This window comes from Acomys russatus, chromosome 11 (genome assembly GCF_903995435.1).
Source record: "Acomys russatus chromosome 11, mAcoRus1.1, whole genome shotgun sequence".
Lineage (NCBI taxonomy): Eukaryota > Metazoa > Chordata > Mammalia > Rodentia > Muridae > Acomys > Acomys russatus.
Window position 1 is genome coordinate 10,706,922 of NC_067147.1, and position 17,357 is coordinate 10,724,278.

Below are 17,357 nucleotides of genomic sequence, written 5' to 3' on the forward strand. Positions count from 1 at the left end.
GCCTACTGAGGTCAGAAGAGGGCATCAGATCCCCACGAAACTGGAGTTACAGGTGGTTGCGAGCCACACAACAGGGGTGCAGGGAACAAACCCCAGGTTTACTGGAAGAGCAGCAAGTGCTTGTAACTACAGAGGCACCTCTCTAACCCTGCCCGCCCCGCCTTTCTCCCTCATTGTCTCCTTTTCTTTCTTTAAAGGCTGGAATAAAAACACACAGCATTTGGGAACAAGAGAAAAGGAAAGGCCACACCCTTCATACTCGCAGCCTGAACACACACTGCTTCCTCACCTCCTTTACTAGAGCCACGCCTCTGGACTCAAGCAGGAACCAATGACTGTGGGTTTCAGTACTCTATTAGTTAATACTGAATACATCCCCAAAAAGCAGCATATGTGAGGGCCTAATAAGCACAGTAACATATGCATGTGTGCACACAGGACAGCATGAGGAAGAGAATTTACCAGTTCCCCAGGTACCCACTCCTCAGTCATGTGGATTCCCATCATCCTTCTCTCTCCTCCCACCACCATCCCAAATGTCTGTTCATTCATTTTCTTCCAGGTTCTGCCACAAACCCTGTATAAATAGTTCCCTGTGCAACCAAACTTTATGCCATTTGAATCATGCTGTATGCACTCTGTAAGCCTTTTTCTTTGCGTCCACTGTTCTGCGTTGCGCATGGCCACCATACTTCCGTCCTAACGGTGCCACTGCACATTACATTATAACTATCCCGTCACACTGCAGAGTGATGATTAAAGTGGTAATGCACAGAGAGAACCATCTTACCTAATAGTCATTCCGGTGCCGGGCACTAACTGTGTGTATGCAGGTGTCCTTGTCTGAACCGCCGTTAACTGCATCATATTTCCCTTCAGGGGGGTTGAGGGGTTGACTTACAAAAGTGGTATGAGGGGATAGGAATGTATGAAAGGGAAGCGATGGCTCCGTTTGTAAGAGGTTTGCTCCAAAAGCACAAGACTCTGAGTTCGAATCCCCAGTGCCCACAGGGGCCTGGAAGCCAGTGCCGTGGGAAGTGGGGACAGGAAGGTCGCCAGGCTCACTGGTTGCTAGCCTAGCTCCAGGTTCATGGAGAGGCAGAGAGAGAACAAGACACCTGACACCCTGTGATGGCCTCTGTGTGTGTCCACACGGATGAGCACACACACAGCAAACGTACACACACACACACACGCACACACGAATGAATAATACAGCTTTTAATATCTATACTGAAATAGCACCAAAATCAGAGATAATTACTTAAGTATTTGGGGGAGCTGGAGAGATGGCTTAGTGGTTAAGAGCATGTGATTGCTACCCTTGGTTGTCAACTTGACTATATCTGGAATGAGCAAAAACCCCAAAATGGAGGGGTTTTCATTTACTTTGAAGTACTTTTAATCCAGATGTTTGAGGTGGGAAGACACCCCTTCGATCTGGGCCACACCTGCTGCTGGATGCCGATCTAAGGCCACGGAAGGAGGAAGCTTTTCTCGCTGCCTGATTTGCTCTGCTCTTGATTTTGCTGGTAGGTCTATTCCTTCCCTGGCATTAGAGCTTACTTCTTGGGAATTCCAGTAATAGTTAAGGCCAGGCGAGACATCCAGCCTTGTGGACTGAACTAGCACGAGATTCTCGGACTTTCTGAATATAGGCAACCATTGTTTGATTAGCTGGACCACAGATATACTATATACTATTGTATATGGAGAGAGTCACTCTCTAAGTTCTGTTACTGTGGGGAACCCAGACTAACACAGAGCACTGTGTTTTGCAGAAAGCCTGTGTTTGGTTTCCAGCATCCATGCCAGGTGGCCCAAAAACCACGTGTAATGCCAGTTTTAGTGGTCTGACACCCTCTTATGGCCTCTGACATTATGTGTACACATGTTGTACACATACAGGCAGGCACACACAAACACATAGGAACTAAGTTATATGTTTTTTTTAAAAGAGCTATTTTGGCTAACATAGGAAAATATTAGTTTACTGGTGTTCTAATTTTCACTTTTTAATCACACTTTGAACAGTTGCGCCTGCTTGCCTAGTGCTGTATTTTGGTTGTCTATCTATCCCTGTGCCCTGGCAACATCCTTATGCCTTGGCTGTAACTGGAACATTAGGACGTTGTGGACGCTGTCTGTCATGTCACTCCCTGTCTTTATTTCCACAGTGTCTTTACATGAAGGAAGCGGCCCTCTTTCCCCCTGTAGCCCAGATGACCACCCTTCTCCTTTCAAAAACGTTTTTCCTTTGCTTCTAAGCAATATCCAATTGGGTAGATTTTCTACGCCTCTACATGCTGCATTTTAATAATCTGATCCGTCTCTAATTCATTTTGGTGAAGCCAAGATGATGTCTTGCAAATTGCTAACAAGGTACCCAAATTATTTATTGAATAATCTATTGATTTTCAATGACCGCTTTGTGATTTATTAAATTATTTACTCAAGGGTCTATTTCAGAACCATCTGCCTCATCTGTTCTCCCAGTTACAGGGGCACTGTGGCAGTTTAATTAGAAAGGCTTCATATTGGACTTCACTTTGTCTTGATTAAAAAGTGTGTGTGTGTGTGTGTATGTGTTTGTGTATGTGTGTTTGTGTGTGTATGTATGTGTGTTTTTATGTGTGTTTGTGTGTGTTTGTATGTGTGTGTGTGTTTGTGTGTGTATGTGTTTGTGTGTATGTATGTGTGTGTTTGTATGTGTGTGTGTTTGTGTGTGTGTATGTATGTGTGTATGTGTTTGTGTGTATGTGTGTGTGTGTATGTGTGTGTATGTGTGTATGTGTTTGTGTGTGTGTTTGTGTATGTGTGTGTGTGTTTGTGTGTGTGTATGTATGTATGTATGTGTTTGTGTGTATGTGTGTGTGTGTATGTGTGTGTATGTGTGTATGTGTTTGTGTGTGTGTTTGTGTATGTGTGTGTGTGTGTATGTGTGTATGTGTTTGTGTGTATGTGTGTGTGTGTATGTGTGTGTGTGTGGCACAAGTGGATGTTGAATGTCTCCCTCTATTGCTCTTCATCTTATTTTCTCAGACAAGTTCTCTCATTGAGCCGGCTTGCTGTTTCAGCCAGGATGGCTGGCCTGTGAGCCTCCAGGACACACCTGTGTCCACCTCCCATCACTCAGGTCACAGATGTGTGGCCATATCCAGCTCTTCCATGGATACAGCTCCACACGCTTGTGCAGGAAGCCCTTCACCCACTGACCCACCATCTCCCAAGCCCCACATGCTGCATCTTAAAATGTGGCGGCACTATGCAGTTTAGTGGGCACTAAATCTCACTACCCCCAAAATCACTTTCAGAACCTCCCCCGCTCTTGATATTCTCAGCTACTTGTTTCCCTAAACAGAGTTAGCACCATCTTGGGAAATCTAAAACAGATGACATCACTTTCAGAGGCATGACAGTGGCCTGGGGAACTAATTTCTGAAACATTCGAGTCCTTTCTGTTCATGGCACCGCCTCGAACAGGGTTTTCAGTTGAGCTTTTAAGTCTCCTTGGGCTGCACGTAAGCAATCCGGAATGAACGGCGACTAGGACAGAGTGTGGTGGCTAACGGTGGTTGGCAACTGGACCTCATCTGGAGCCAACTAAAACCCACGTGACCAGGCATACCTGTGAGGGCTTTTCTTGCCTGCCTGCCCTCTCAGTGGCATTCATCGACCCTGTGGCTGAAGCGTTCATTGGATGGTTATGCCCCTCCTTCTTTGGGAATTCAATGTAGACTGAAGACCAGTTGAGACACCCTGCCTGGTGGACTGAACAACAAGATTCTTGGCCCTTCTGGAAGGAGACAGCCATTGTTGGACTAACAGCTCAGGGTCCACTATAATAAGCCCACACACACACACACACACACACACACACACACACACACACACACATTAATAGAATATATATCTATTAGTTCTGTTTATTTAGAGAACCCTGACTGAGGAATAGCACAGGGTCTCACCGAGTCACCCTGGTCAGCCCAGAACTCACTCTGTAGACCAGGCTGGCCTCCAACTCAGAGATCTTCCTGCCTCTGCCTCCTGAGAACTGGGTGTACACCACAACAGGCTCTCATTTTCCTCACGATATTTATTCTCCAGGGTATTGTTTTCTGACTCTGTAGCTGCTAAAACATAAAGAAACAACGCTTAGAAGTCACAGTCCTAGCTAGGCATGGGGGCGCACACCTGTAATCCCAGCACTCGGGAGGCAGAGGCAGGTGGATCTCTGTGAGATCAAAGCCAGCCTGGTCTACAAAGCGGGTCCAGGACAGCCAAGGCTACACAGAAAAACCCTGTCTCAAAAAAAAAAAAAAAAAAAAAAAAAGTCATTATGCTGTTTTGATCTCAATGGCCAATGACCCCCTCAGTGTTTCCTCAGGAAGGACAATGCCAGCATCTACACCATCCATCTTCTTTCTTACCCAAGGAATGTCCATCTATCCAGATTTCCTTCTGAGCACAAAAACTTAGAAATTGGGCTGGAGATGCAGAGCAGTGCGCAACAGTTGCAGACATTCGCAAGGCTCAACCCCTAACAACAGCAGCAATAAATGAGAAGAGTTTTGCTCAAGGCTGCAGAGACAGCTCGGTGGTTTTGAGCACTGCTCTCACAGAGGACCCATGCTGAGTGGCTTACAACAAACAGCCTGTAACTCAACTCCAGAGGATGTGACGCCATCTTCTGGCCTCCACAGGCACCTGCACTTCTGTGCACAGACCCACATACAGAAACACACAATTACACATAATATAAATCTTTTTATAAAAGTTAGAAGTTGGGTTGATTGAAAGAACCATTAGAGGACGGGCAAGATGGCTCAGCTGATAAAGGCACCTGCTGCCAAGCCTGACGAACGAACTGAGTTCAATCCATGAGACCGTCACGGTGTAAGGAGAGGCCTGACACCCGTGGAATGTTCTCTGACCTCCATACATATTCCTTGGCAGGCATGTGCCCACACATATACACACATTAAGTAAATAAAAATAAAATGCTATATTAATGAAATTATTCTATACGTGTTTTATCTAGCCAATTTATGGTGAACATATGGACATAAATACAGAGGACACCAGCCCTCCACTGCAGAGATATGGTCTCACTGACTACAGCAGAACACACACACATTTCACTTTTGAGATCTGTCTGCTTTAGAACTTCATCTAAGATACGCACATCACAAAGAGAGACGGTACAACAGTTCCTCCTGCAGACTTGCTGGGATTTTTTTATATTTGCTTGAGGGAAAAAATGATCTGGAAGTTTTCCATTTTTTTCCCTCCTAGGTCCCAGAACAGCTTATGGAACCCAGGAATTACCTGTTTCTGGGAGGTCTGAACGGTCTTCAGAGTCCCTTTCAAGTTGTAAAGTTTTCAGCCTGGCCCTAGTGTGTGTGCTGTATGCATGCATTGCACATATGCGCATGGGTCCTTATAAATATTACCGTGTTTGTACTCATTTAAACTGACAGGATAGCAGAGATGGCTCAATAGTTAATAGTACGTTATTCTTGCTCAGCACCCATATTGGGCAGCTCACAACTTCCTGAAACTCCAGCTCCAGGGGATTCAATGCCCTCTGCTTGTCTCTTAGGATGCATGTGCTCGTGCGCGCGCGCGCACACACACACACACACACACACACACACCAATCTTTAGCCAGGTGTGGTGGCACAAGCCTATAATCCCAGCAGAGGCAGGCAGATCTCTGTGAGTTTGAGGCCAGCCTGGTCTACAAAGTGAGTCTGGAACAGCCAAGGCTACACAGAGAGACCCTGTCTCACCCCCACCCCAATCTTACAAAGGAAAAAAAAAAAAGACATGTAGCCTACTAATGCCTAAAGAAATGGCTTTACTTCCCTGCTCTCCTTTTTCCAAGTAACCAAGAGTAAATGCCCAAGGAGAAGCTATGTTAAGAAGAAATCACATGCCTAGGCTTTGGTTCCTAAGAGCTTCCCTTTTAGGGACACGTAAAGGAGGCCACGGAGGGGCTCGGAGAATGCCGGGCTTGGCGCCACCCAGCCTTCATGGAGGCTGAGTTCGTCAACCACACCTTCAGGATTGACACATGCGACCTGGGAACCCAAGGGAGAGTGCCTGGCAGCCCTCTGAACCGGTACAAAGATCTGCCAAGCTCCCGTTCACTGGGTCACCTCAGCCGTATCACACATGCCCTCACCCACAGCAGTGAAAATTCGTGTTTTTACTGCAGGGCACTTGAGGACGCTTCAAGGGGAACACAAATGAAGATCCTAAATTAGAGACTGACTATCTTTATCCTCCATTCCTCTGTCAAAACTCGCAACTTCAACAAGCAGGCCTTTTGGCAGCTAATTAGATGTACATAAGATCATGAGAGTGGGCCCCTGTGAAGGGGTTAGTGCCCGTTTAAGAGATGAAGACACCCCAAAGCTCTCTCAAAGAGTGCCCAAAGAAGATCAGTGAGATGCCAGTCACCCATGAGCTAAGAGACAACGGAGGGACAACAGTTCTTGCAGGCACCATGATATTGGTATCTCAAAAGGGGGGGGGGCATGAAAGAGGAGTTGAATTCAGTTCCCCAAGCTTGCTCAGCTGGTGTCCTATCCACTGAGCTGACCAGGCCCTCTCAGAGGTAGCTTAGCTACAGGAACTTGTGCTGGCGAGCAATCAACCGCCTGTCTGCTGGATGCCACTGCTCATTGTGGGCGCTTCCCTTCCTCTCTGGGGCTCTTCAAATAAAACCCATCTGAGTGTCCACACATACACATATTTTCCCATTCACAGAGCCATAACATAGGACCCCGGCCAAAGCAATTTGAAGGGGGATTTGCCTTTTCTTTCTTTTTTTTTTTTTAATCACATTAAGGATGAAACAGCGGGAAAGAAAACGCTGTTGGCACGCCTTTTCATTTCACCTGCTTAGACATCTCAGGATTCTCCCTTGCAATAATAGCATCGCAAACTAAGCACTCGAAGATAACGTCTCGAGAGAGAATGGCTCCTTCTCTCAAAAATGAATTGGGTTTTTATCAAAACATATACGAGGAGAGAATTTCCACAACTTTAACCTTTAAATTCAATCGAGATATGACTGGAAAGCACTCCTGGTTTCTAAGCAAGTTTCAAAAGGCATCATGTTTTCCCTTCTGCACTGCACAGGCAGCTCTCAGAGCCAGGTGATTTCCCTGGCCACCTCCAGGCAGCGCCCATCTGTAGCGCACCTTGCAGAGCCGATGCTAAAAGACCAAGGGCAGTGTGGTCAACAGTCTTGAAGCGGACTCTTGGTCCCTCTTCCTCGCACTGTCCCCACAGAGTCTGCCCCTCTCCGGCATCAACTGACCCCTTCTTGATTCTGAAACTGAAGTGACGAAGCTCTGTGTTCTTCCCACCACTAATCTGGGAACCGCACACCAAGGCCCTTTAACTCTGTAGACTCTGGCGCCAGCACCGGAAGACCGAAGTCTCGGCTTTGGAAAGTCATCGATGGCGTCCCGCAGCTGATTCTGCCGATGCCAGTGCTGGGCGCCGGGCACAGCCTCATGCTCTGAGCACTCGGTCACCAGTTTGCGGCAGTACTTTGAAGGCCGTGGAATCTCTGGAAGGCGGGTCTAGTGGACGGAAGTAGGTCACTAGCGTGGGCCTCTGGACATTGTCGCTGCCTCTACTTCTGGCCTGCCCTGTCTGCTTCCAATCCCACCATCACGTGGTCCCACCGCCATGCGTTCCACCACACCCTCCCTGGGACCCAAAATAATCCCTTCCTCCTTCATGTTGTTTGCATCCAGGCTTTGATATCTGCAACCAGAAACCTAAGTAGTACAGCCTCGGTGGTCAGGAAAACCCAGCTGTGTGGCTAGTCTGGAAAACCAAGGCCAACAGTGGCCATTCATCCCTCTGGATCGTCAAAACAGAAGAACGGAGGAAAACCTGCTGGCGCACGGGACTCTGGGCCGTCAACTACAGGAAGGATTTCTAAGTGGAACGTACAGATTTATTGCGAAGAAGTTTACAAACCCTTATTTTTCTGGGGATGACACCTAATTTTTTTCTATCTTAAAAATATATGCCACTTAAACTTTTCTATATTAATGGCCCTCCCAAATAAATTCTAATAAAAACACTTTTTTTAAAAAAAACCCATAAGCACTAAATATTTTAGTACATTTATTTACCTTATCCCTAAGAGAGTTAAGTAACCAGGGGCAAACAATTTATTTGTTGTAATGAGAGTTCATTTGCTGGATTAAAGATGCACAGAAACGCATGAAGGTGACACATTCTGAGATATATGACACTAATAAAAGTAACATTTATCGGGCCAGCCACTGGGCTAAGCACTCGATTGGATTAGCTCAGTAGCGCAGCTGCTATTCTTATCCCCATTTTATAGATGCAGTTATAAATGAGAGGCTTCATTACAGCCGTTTAATCTTCGCCAACCCAGAATTCTGAGTTCAGTGTTTACTCTGGCTATAAAAAGGTTGAATTAGCAAATTAGAAAGTAAAGAAGGCATAGTTAGGTTACAAGATTGACAGCCCTACATCCTCAGACTTGCTGAAAAACCAGATAGTTCGGTGGGACCTCCTGGGAGAGCTCTGCCTACAACTACACTGTTAAAGTACTTTCTGCCCGGGGACGAGGTGCGAGGTGGGGGCTGGGCTTGGCATGCAGGCAGGCAGGAGGACCAGAGGCTAGCCCAGTATTGACCCAGGGCCTGTGTGCCAACCCCCACCCCACCCCCGACTCTTCCCCATCCCCTGCACCTACTTAGATTGTTGCTTTTACTGGCTAAGATGCTTTTGGAGAAATCCACAACAAGCTCCCAAGAATCACTTCAGAGAAGGGATGGGTGGCCCTGACTTTCCTTTTTTTTTTTTTTTTTTTTTTTTTTTTTTTTTTATTAAGTATACAGTGCTCTCCCTGCATGTGCACCTGCAGGCCAGAAGAGGGCATCTCATCATATTATAGATGGTTGTGAGCCACCATATGGTTGCTGGAAATTGAACTCAGGACCTCTGGAAGAGCAGGAGCCACTCTTAACCACTGAGCCATCTCTCCAGCCCTCCTGACTCTTTTTGTTTTATTTTTGGCGAGGGTTTGTTATAGTTAGACAGGGTCTCACTATGGAGAGCCAGGTGGCTGGGAACTCACAGAGCTCAGCCTGCCTCGGCCTCCCGAGTGAGTGCCACTACATCTGGTTTGCCTGAGTTTTGTTTTAACTCTGAAAAAGAACAAGTTGTTTTTTGTTTTTGTTTATTTTTTAACTGCCCATTCTAGACCTTCCAGTAAATAGTCCAAGCTGTTGACCTAATTATGCAGATTCACTCACTCAAACATGAAACTTTTTCCACTCTGGTGCTGGGGATGGATGGGTCCCTAGGCCTCCAGCACACAAGGCAAGCCTCTACTGTGACACACACACACACACACACACACACACACACACACACACACACACACACACACACACACACACACACACACACACCCCTCCCACCTTCCTACCCCAAGCAGGAGATTGGCATCCTCCAGCCTTGCTGGGAGTTTCCACCTGCTACTGGGGTGGACACCCTCCACTAACTACTCAGCCCAGCCAGGCTCCCCAGCCTTGTAGATGTCTGCCTGGTGGGGGGGGGGGGGGGGGGGGGGGGAGAAGGTAAGGGGAGGGAGCTCATTCCTGATGTCACTTTCCTGGTTCTTTACAGCCCACTTCCTATAGGCTGTCTGCATGCCCTTCCTGAAGCCCACCTATCCAGAAGATTCCCAACTCAGACCCTCTGTCCTTTCCTCCTTTGGACCAGGTCTGGGAACAGCTCCAGGCTGTTGCTGGCGGGGAGGGGCGGGGATGATGCCTCAAGCCTCCTTGGGCTGGGTTTTCCTTGCTTTGCTATTACACCATTATAAATAGTTCTTCCACTACAGTTTTCTCCGCTGCCCACTTGCTACATGACAGAACCGCTGGATACAATAGCTTCAAAAGCCAATCAATAAAACAGTCACGGTGGGGGGGGGGGCGTGTAGTGGAGGGAGGGAACAGGACGGGGCAAGATGTTTGGGGTAGAAGAGGAGGGACTAAGTGTGGGGAGGACAGAGGGCAGAGAATCAATGGGGGGGGGGCAATCTTTGAGACAAGCAAGAAGATTAGGACAGAAAAACTCCCAGGAATCAATGAGGGTGACTCTAGCTCTCATAGCAATAGGGGACATGGAACCTGAAACAGCCACCACCACGCAAGAACCCCCCACACCAAAGAGCGACTGGGACACCAACCCACCCAAACCTTTAGACCCACAATTTACCCTGCCCACAAGATGGAGGGATAAGGGAGACAGGCATAAGGATGGAGCAGAAAGTGAGGGAGAGGCTAATCGAACACTGGCCCAATTTGAGACCCAGGCCATGAGAGGGAGCCTGCCCTTTACACTATTAATGATACTCTGCTATACCTGCAGACAGGAGCCTAGCATAACTGTCCTCTGAGAAGCTTCACCCATCAGCTGATGAAAAGAGATGCAGAGACCCACAGCCAAACATTAGGCAAAGCCTGGGGAATCCTGAGGAAGAGAGAGGGGGACTGTATTGAAGGAGCCAGAGAGACCAAGGACATCAAAAGAAAACCTACTGAAGCAAGCAACCTGGGCCCAAAGAGGTTCAACCACCAACCCAAGAGCATGCTTGGGATGGCACCAGGCCCCCTACACATATATAACAGAAATGCAGCTCGGTCTTCACATGGCACCCCCTAACAGCAGGAGCAGCGGCTGTCTCTGATTCTGCTGCCTGCCTTTGGATCCCTTTCCCCTAACTGGGCTAACTGTGTCTAGCCTCAGTAGGAGAAGATGCACCTAGCTTTACCTCAACTTGATATGTCAAGGCAGGTTTATACCCACGGGAGGCCTCCCTGTCTCAGTGGAGAACGGGGAGGGGGAGTCGGAAGAAGGAGATGGGGGGGGGGACTGAGAGGAGAGGAGGGAGGGGTGGCTGTGATCAGCATGTAAAGTAAATAGACAAAATAATAATAAAAATCTTAAGGAAAAGAAATATAAAATAAAATAAAGAGAAAAGGGGAAAAAAAGAAATTTCAACCAAAATCAGACACAGTAAAAGAGACACAACGTAACCAACTGAGTCAGACAAAAGGAACAGCTAAGGAGCCTGGGCTGGCAGAAAAGAATTGCCGCCTAGCATTCCCCAGTCCCTGTTCAGCCCCCAGTACCATGTAAACCAGGGGCAGCAGCACCGGGCATGCCTGCGATCCCAACACCCAGGGAGGCAGAGGAAGAAAGACCAGAAGTAAAAGGGTATCCTCAGCTACACAGGGAGTCGGAAGCTAGCCTGAGCTACACCGACCTTTTCTCAGACAACAACACAGCAAACGAAAAACCTGATGCTGAAAATGTGGTAAGGAGCACCAGAGTTCGTGTGAGAGTCAGATCTCACTCTCCACTCAACGGTGGAGAGTATCATGTTCGTTGGCTAGGTCTTGGTAGGGGTTCGAAGCTTACTGCCTATATTCTCCTTGGCTGGTGCCTTAGTTTGAGGAGGACCCCAGGATCCAGATCTGCCTGTCATAAAGTTCTTCTTGTAGGTTTCCAGGACCCTGTGGGTCCTACTATTTCCTCTTTCTTCCATGCTACTCTTGCCTAAAGTCTCAATCGGATATCCTCTCTGACCCACTTTCTTGGTAAGTAAAGTTTTTCATGGTACGTATCCCTTGGACTAGTGTTTTGATATAAGTGAGTATATACCGTTTGTCTCTTTTTGCTTCTGGGTGAACTCACTCATTATGATAATTTCTAGATCAATCCATTTGTCCACAAATTTCGGGATGGGGAGACCTGGTGGCACTCAGAGGAAGGATAGCTAGTTACCAAGATGAGACTTGATATTCTGAGAGCATATATAGGGGGAGGAGGTCTCCCTCAGTCACAGACATAGGGGAGGGGAGAAGGGGAGAAATGGGAGGGAGGGAAGAATGGGAGGAAACAGGGGAAGGGCTAACAATCGAGAATGTAATATGAATAAATTAATAAAAAAAAAAGAAAAAGAAAAGAAAATGTGGTAAGGAGCTGTCCGTCTCTTGCTGCAACAAGTTAAAGGCGGAGCTGGGGAGATGGCCCAGAGGCTATAAGAGCACTTGCTGCTCCTGAGCAGGACCTGGGTTTGGCTCCTAGCACCCACGCGTGGTGGCTCGCAACCATCTGCAATTCCAGTTCCAGGGGATCTAATGCCCTCTTCTGACCTCCTCAGGCACCAGGTATGCACGTGGCATGCGCGTGTGCGCGCGCGCGCGCGCGCGCGCACACACACACACACACACACACACACACACACACACACACACACACACACACTACCCATCCCCAGAAAGTAAAATAAAGACATCTTCCAAAGTTGAGGGTTCTGTTTATATATAAATGGACACTTTCGGGGAGCTCCCGGGAAAGGCCTGGCAAACAACGGTAGCCATGTGCCGATTTTCTAGAGGTAGAAAGAGATGAGAATTGCTCATAGCCAAAGCTGACAAACACAGACGTTCAGAGCCGCTGCGACTCCTGGTTCAGGGAAACAAGATGTAGCTGGTCACATTGTGGCCCCGGTCAGGGAGCAGAATGGGGCAAATCCTGACGCGCTCCTCTCCTCCTCTCTCTATGCTCCCAGCTCAGAAAGGGTCTCATATAGCCCAGGCTGGCCTTGAACTCACAATGAAGCTGAGGATGACCTTGAACCCCTGATCCTCCTGCCTCGCCCCTCCCCGCCAAGCACCAAGATGAGCCTATCACGTCCAGTTCTCTTTCTTCTTCTGATTCAGTCTGGCACCACAGCTCATGGGATGGCACCACCTACACTCAAAGTCAATCTTGCCTTCTCAGGAAAGGTCTTTCCAGGCGCTCATGGAAGTCTGTCTCTAAGCCCAAGTCTCTACATGGGCTCGGCTTGACAGGCATGATTAACCATTAGGGAGTGGAGAGGTGGCTCCAGCAATTAAGAGCAGAGGACCAGAGCTTGGCTCTCAGCACTCAAATCACAGCTGCGCATAACTCCAGCTCTAGAGGATCCAACGCCCTCTTCTGGTCTCTGTCGGTGCTACAGTCATGTGCAAATCCACACAGACACACAGTTTTACACAACTCTGAAAAGAGACAAGACAGGAGGACTTTGCCATACTCCAGACAAGACTTTAAAAAAAAAAAAAAATGTGTGCATCCACTGAGCATTTTCTAGAAACATTTTTCCAAAACCCTGTGAGAGTCCAGGACCACAGCAGGCCTTCTGCTGTTCCTGGGTATCTCCCACAACAACAGGAGGAATACGAGTAGCCCCAGGTTCTCCTTGCCATCACATGTGCTGACTGCAAGGATCTGGGAGACGATACCTGTTTCGGGATGAAGACGGCTGGTGACTCCTTCAGGGTCGCCGTGCTCCCGCGCCTTCCTCCTTCAACATCCCCTGGGGCCAGAGCCTGTAGAAGTCAAACAAATAACACGCTCAGGAGAGCCGGCCCCGGCACGGCCACAGGCAGCAACTGGGGAAGAAGGCGGGATGCACACTGAGGAACTCAGCGAAGGGGCCTTCCTGGGAGGCCCCAGTGATGCCGCTGAAGAATGGTACTGGGATGGGACAGGCCTTAGGAGAAGCAAAGGTAATCTCCACTCTACTTACACAAGCTCTAACCCTGAGTCACCCAGCCTTGGCTCCTCCCCTTCATGTTTAACCCCCACTCCACCCCACCTCCGGTGAACTATGTCACTGCTAACTTTAAAACACACTTAAGCTGAGTCATTTCTCACCACCTCTGCAGCCACTCTTGGCTTCAGTAGCCAGTGGCATATAGTCCATGCAGTGACCATCTAACTGATGGAGTCAGGGCCTTATGTTGTGCCAATACAGAGCGTGGCGGCAGGGAAACAGTTGAAGATGTTTCTTGCGGATCAAAGAAATAAAGAGAAAAAAGAGCTACGAAGGAGGAAGTTGTCCCCAGTGTCCAAAGTAGCTGATTTTAGAATGATAAGAGCCGATGTTCCATCAGTGGTGTGGCAACTCAGAGGCCCCAAGGAGGCCTTGGAGGGGCCGCTTCTAAAGAAGGCAGGAGCAAACGCAAAGACCTGCCTTTGCATCTCTCTCTCTCTCTCTCTCTCTCTCTCTCTCTCTCTCTCTCTCTCTCTCTCTCTCTCTGTGTGTGTGTGTGTGTGTGTGTGCGTGTGCGCGCGCGCGCACGCGCTGGGTATCAGGCCGCACATGTGCATGCATAAGTCAGAGGTGGACCTCAGGTGTCAGCCCTCAACTTCTGCCTTGCAGACTGAACAAGGCTAGCTGGGCTGGAAGCGGGTGAGGACTCATCAGTCTCCGCCTCTCATCTCCCTGGGTGAGCGCTGGCTTTACAAGTTTGTTCCACCTTGTCCAGCTTTAAGTAAACAGATGCTAGAAACCCTAACATATATGCACATGACATATACACAGAAAAAAGTTCACCATGATGCACATCTCCGAGTTCACCTCCCAGCATTCCCTTTTACTAAGCACACATCCAGGTAAAACTTCACCTAGTGTCAATTTAACCTATCCCATTATTCAACTGGTTTGGTTGGCTCACCATTTCAGAAAAAAATTCAAAACTCCTTGGCCATCTCTCCTTTGCAAACAGCATACAAGTTCTTCTCAGACCTTGTCTCTAGGAGGTAATTCTGCTCCACCCAATCCTTAGCCTCCCCCTCCCTCCCCTCCCCAACGCTTCTCTCAGGTCCCAGTAACAGGCACTTTGCTTTCCTGATGCTCTGTCCTTCCCAGCCCTCTTCTGAGGTCCCACTGGGTAAGATCTACAAATTCATTGGTTCACTGAGCCCTCTCCGGCCTCCCAGGGCTTCACACACACAGCCTGTCCATATAGACTGCAGCACCATACACACACACACACACACACACACACACACACACACACACACACAGAGCTACCCAGGGCAATTGTACTTTCCTAAAGAACACTAGATAGGGCTGAGGAGATGGCTCAGCAGTTTAGAGCACTGGCTGCTCTTGCAGAGGACCTGGGGTCAGCTCCCAGCACCCACATGGCAGCTCACAACCATCTGTGACTCAGCTCCAGGAATATGACACCCTCTTCTGGCCTCCAAAGACACCAGAAAGGGACATGGTGCACAGCATGCATGCAAGCAAAACATCTGTCCACATAAAACAAAAACACATAAATCTTAACTCACTCTCCCTCTCTCTCTCTCTCTCTCTCTCTCTCTCTCTCTCTCTCTCTCTCTCTCTCTCTCTCACACACACACACACACACACACACACACACACACAATCTGAAACTGCCAACGACTGAACAGTATGGCATGGTGAACCAGTCCACAGAGCAACTGTGATGCTTATGAAGTACGATTTCAAAGGACTTTCAGAAAGCAGAACTGAGATCGAAGATAAAGGCAGGACAGTGACCTTCTAGAAGCTTCTGCAGGTACGTCTCTTTTCCCCTGCAGGAGGTTGTGCAGCCTGGCATTTGCTAGCAGCTGTCCCAGTAAGGAAGAGGAGAAGAAAGAGCTTACACTGCCTCCTCTCTGCCTTGTCCTGTTCACCCCAAATTCAAAGTCTCAATATTCTTCCTTAGCTGCCTATTTGCATGTACACTCAAAGACAGACCAATGTCCCCCTTCTGCTTTCTTCAAAGGAAACACTTTCCACGTGAGCAGACGAGTTGAGAAAAGGAGCTGGGGGGGCACCCGGACAGTCAGTGCTGGGCGCCCCACATCCTGGAAATCAGATTTACTCAGCTTCACTCTAGTCTCTGCGTGGGCCACCAGGCAACCAAGCTGGGAACCCAAGAGCTGCCCGGGGGAGAAATCCGAGGAGCTAAAATATCGGCCAAGCACTGAAGGCCCGTCAAACCCTCCCATACAAAGAAGAGCAGCCCCGAGAGACTATGATGGTGGGCAAGGCAACAACTGTCTGCTAGGATGCCTGGAAAGGAATCAAGATCTACCCAAACCAGGGACAGCAAAGGGATAGCAGACTCCTGACTTGGTTGACGTAGTAACAGGAGCTCAGGAGTCAAGCCTCGGGTGGATGCAAGGCTGGCCTGCGGTCACCCAGCAGCTCCAACCTTTGGCTGCCGCCAACTAGCCGCTTTGATTATGGTTCTGCATGAGTTACCTAAATGAAACAAGAAGTACATAAATACCTCCTTCGAGGTGCCTGGCATTACATAAGGGACCTACTTGGTGTTGTTCTCCTCTCTCTTCCCAGCCACTAGTCCTCTCTTAGCACTCGCTCCTAAAAACAAATGCAGATGCCACAGAGCGAGGTTTGCAAAGGATGACAGAAGGCAGCGACAGGGACAAAGAGGCCAGCCCAGGCCGGGCGCTGGAGAAAATCCAGACCTTACTGAAACACAAGGATGCCTGGGGCCTCACATTATCTCCAAACAGGAAGTTTATGAGGAACATAGAAAGAATGCATACAGAGGATGGGGATTAGCTCAGTTGGAAGAGGGCTTGACGAGCATGCGCAAAGCCCTGGGTTCCATCCCCAGCACCAAATGAACTGGATGTGGCGGCGGGCGCGCGGTGGTGGTGCAAGGGGCGCACGCACGCACGCACGCACGCACGCACGCACGCACGCACGCTCGCACGCACGCTCGCACGCACGCACGCAGCAAGTCTGCAGGCCTGTAATCTCAATACTCCAGATCCAGATCCAGAAGTAGAGGTTGGGTGGCCCAGTAGTAGAATCAGTCACCTGGCTGACTGCGGGCTCCACCAAAGCTTCCACTCCACCACCTCCTTGCAGTGGTTTCCCCACTCCCTCCCCCCAAGTAAGGTTCCTTTAAAAAAAAAATAATAATGACTCATTTAGGAAGCGGCAAAAACCAAAAACTTCAATGGTAAAGATAAAAAAGCACCAAATTCTTTAAACACCTTCCACCCCTGCAGAGTTGATATCTGAGCAGACTCCTCACCCCGGGGCCCTGCTAGTTTGGAACTGAGGGTATACATAATTCTTCTGGCAAAAAAAAAAAAAAAAAAAAAAAAAAAAAAACAAAAAACACTTCCAGTAATATCTCTACTCTCAAAGTCTCAGGGTGTTCATTACATATAAAGATGGCCTCAGGCCTCCAGCCCATTAGCTTTTGTAAAACAGCAATAAGAAATTAAAGATTTGGGCTGGAGAAATGGTTCACCGTTTAAGAGTACTAACTGCTCTTCTGGAGGACCCCAGTTCAATCCCCAGCACCCACAGGGCAGCTCACAGCTGTCTGTGACTCCAGTTCCAGAAGATCTGATAGTCTCATCTAAATGCAACAATGAAAAGAAAAAATAAGTAAGTCATTAAAAAAAAATTAGAGATTCAAGTCCACGCT

General features: G+C 48.4%; 1 long non-coding RNA gene across 3 annotated transcripts in view; it reads right to left on the reverse strand.

Annotated features, from left to right (window-relative positions):
- Positions 1 to 17,357, reverse strand: part of LOC127195442 (uncharacterized) — a 167,807-nt gene that overhangs the window by 66,662 nt on the left and 83,788 nt on the right. The window contains exon 3 of one of the 3 annotated variants that reach the window (XR_007831383.1): positions 13,330 to 13,454. The exons of the other annotated variants lie outside the window; for them this stretch is intronic. This is a non-coding gene — a long non-coding RNA (uncharacterized LOC127195442). Of the gene's footprint in view, positions 1 to 13,329; positions 13,455 to 17,357 lie in introns of those variants that run through there. 3 annotated transcript variants of the gene reach the window in all.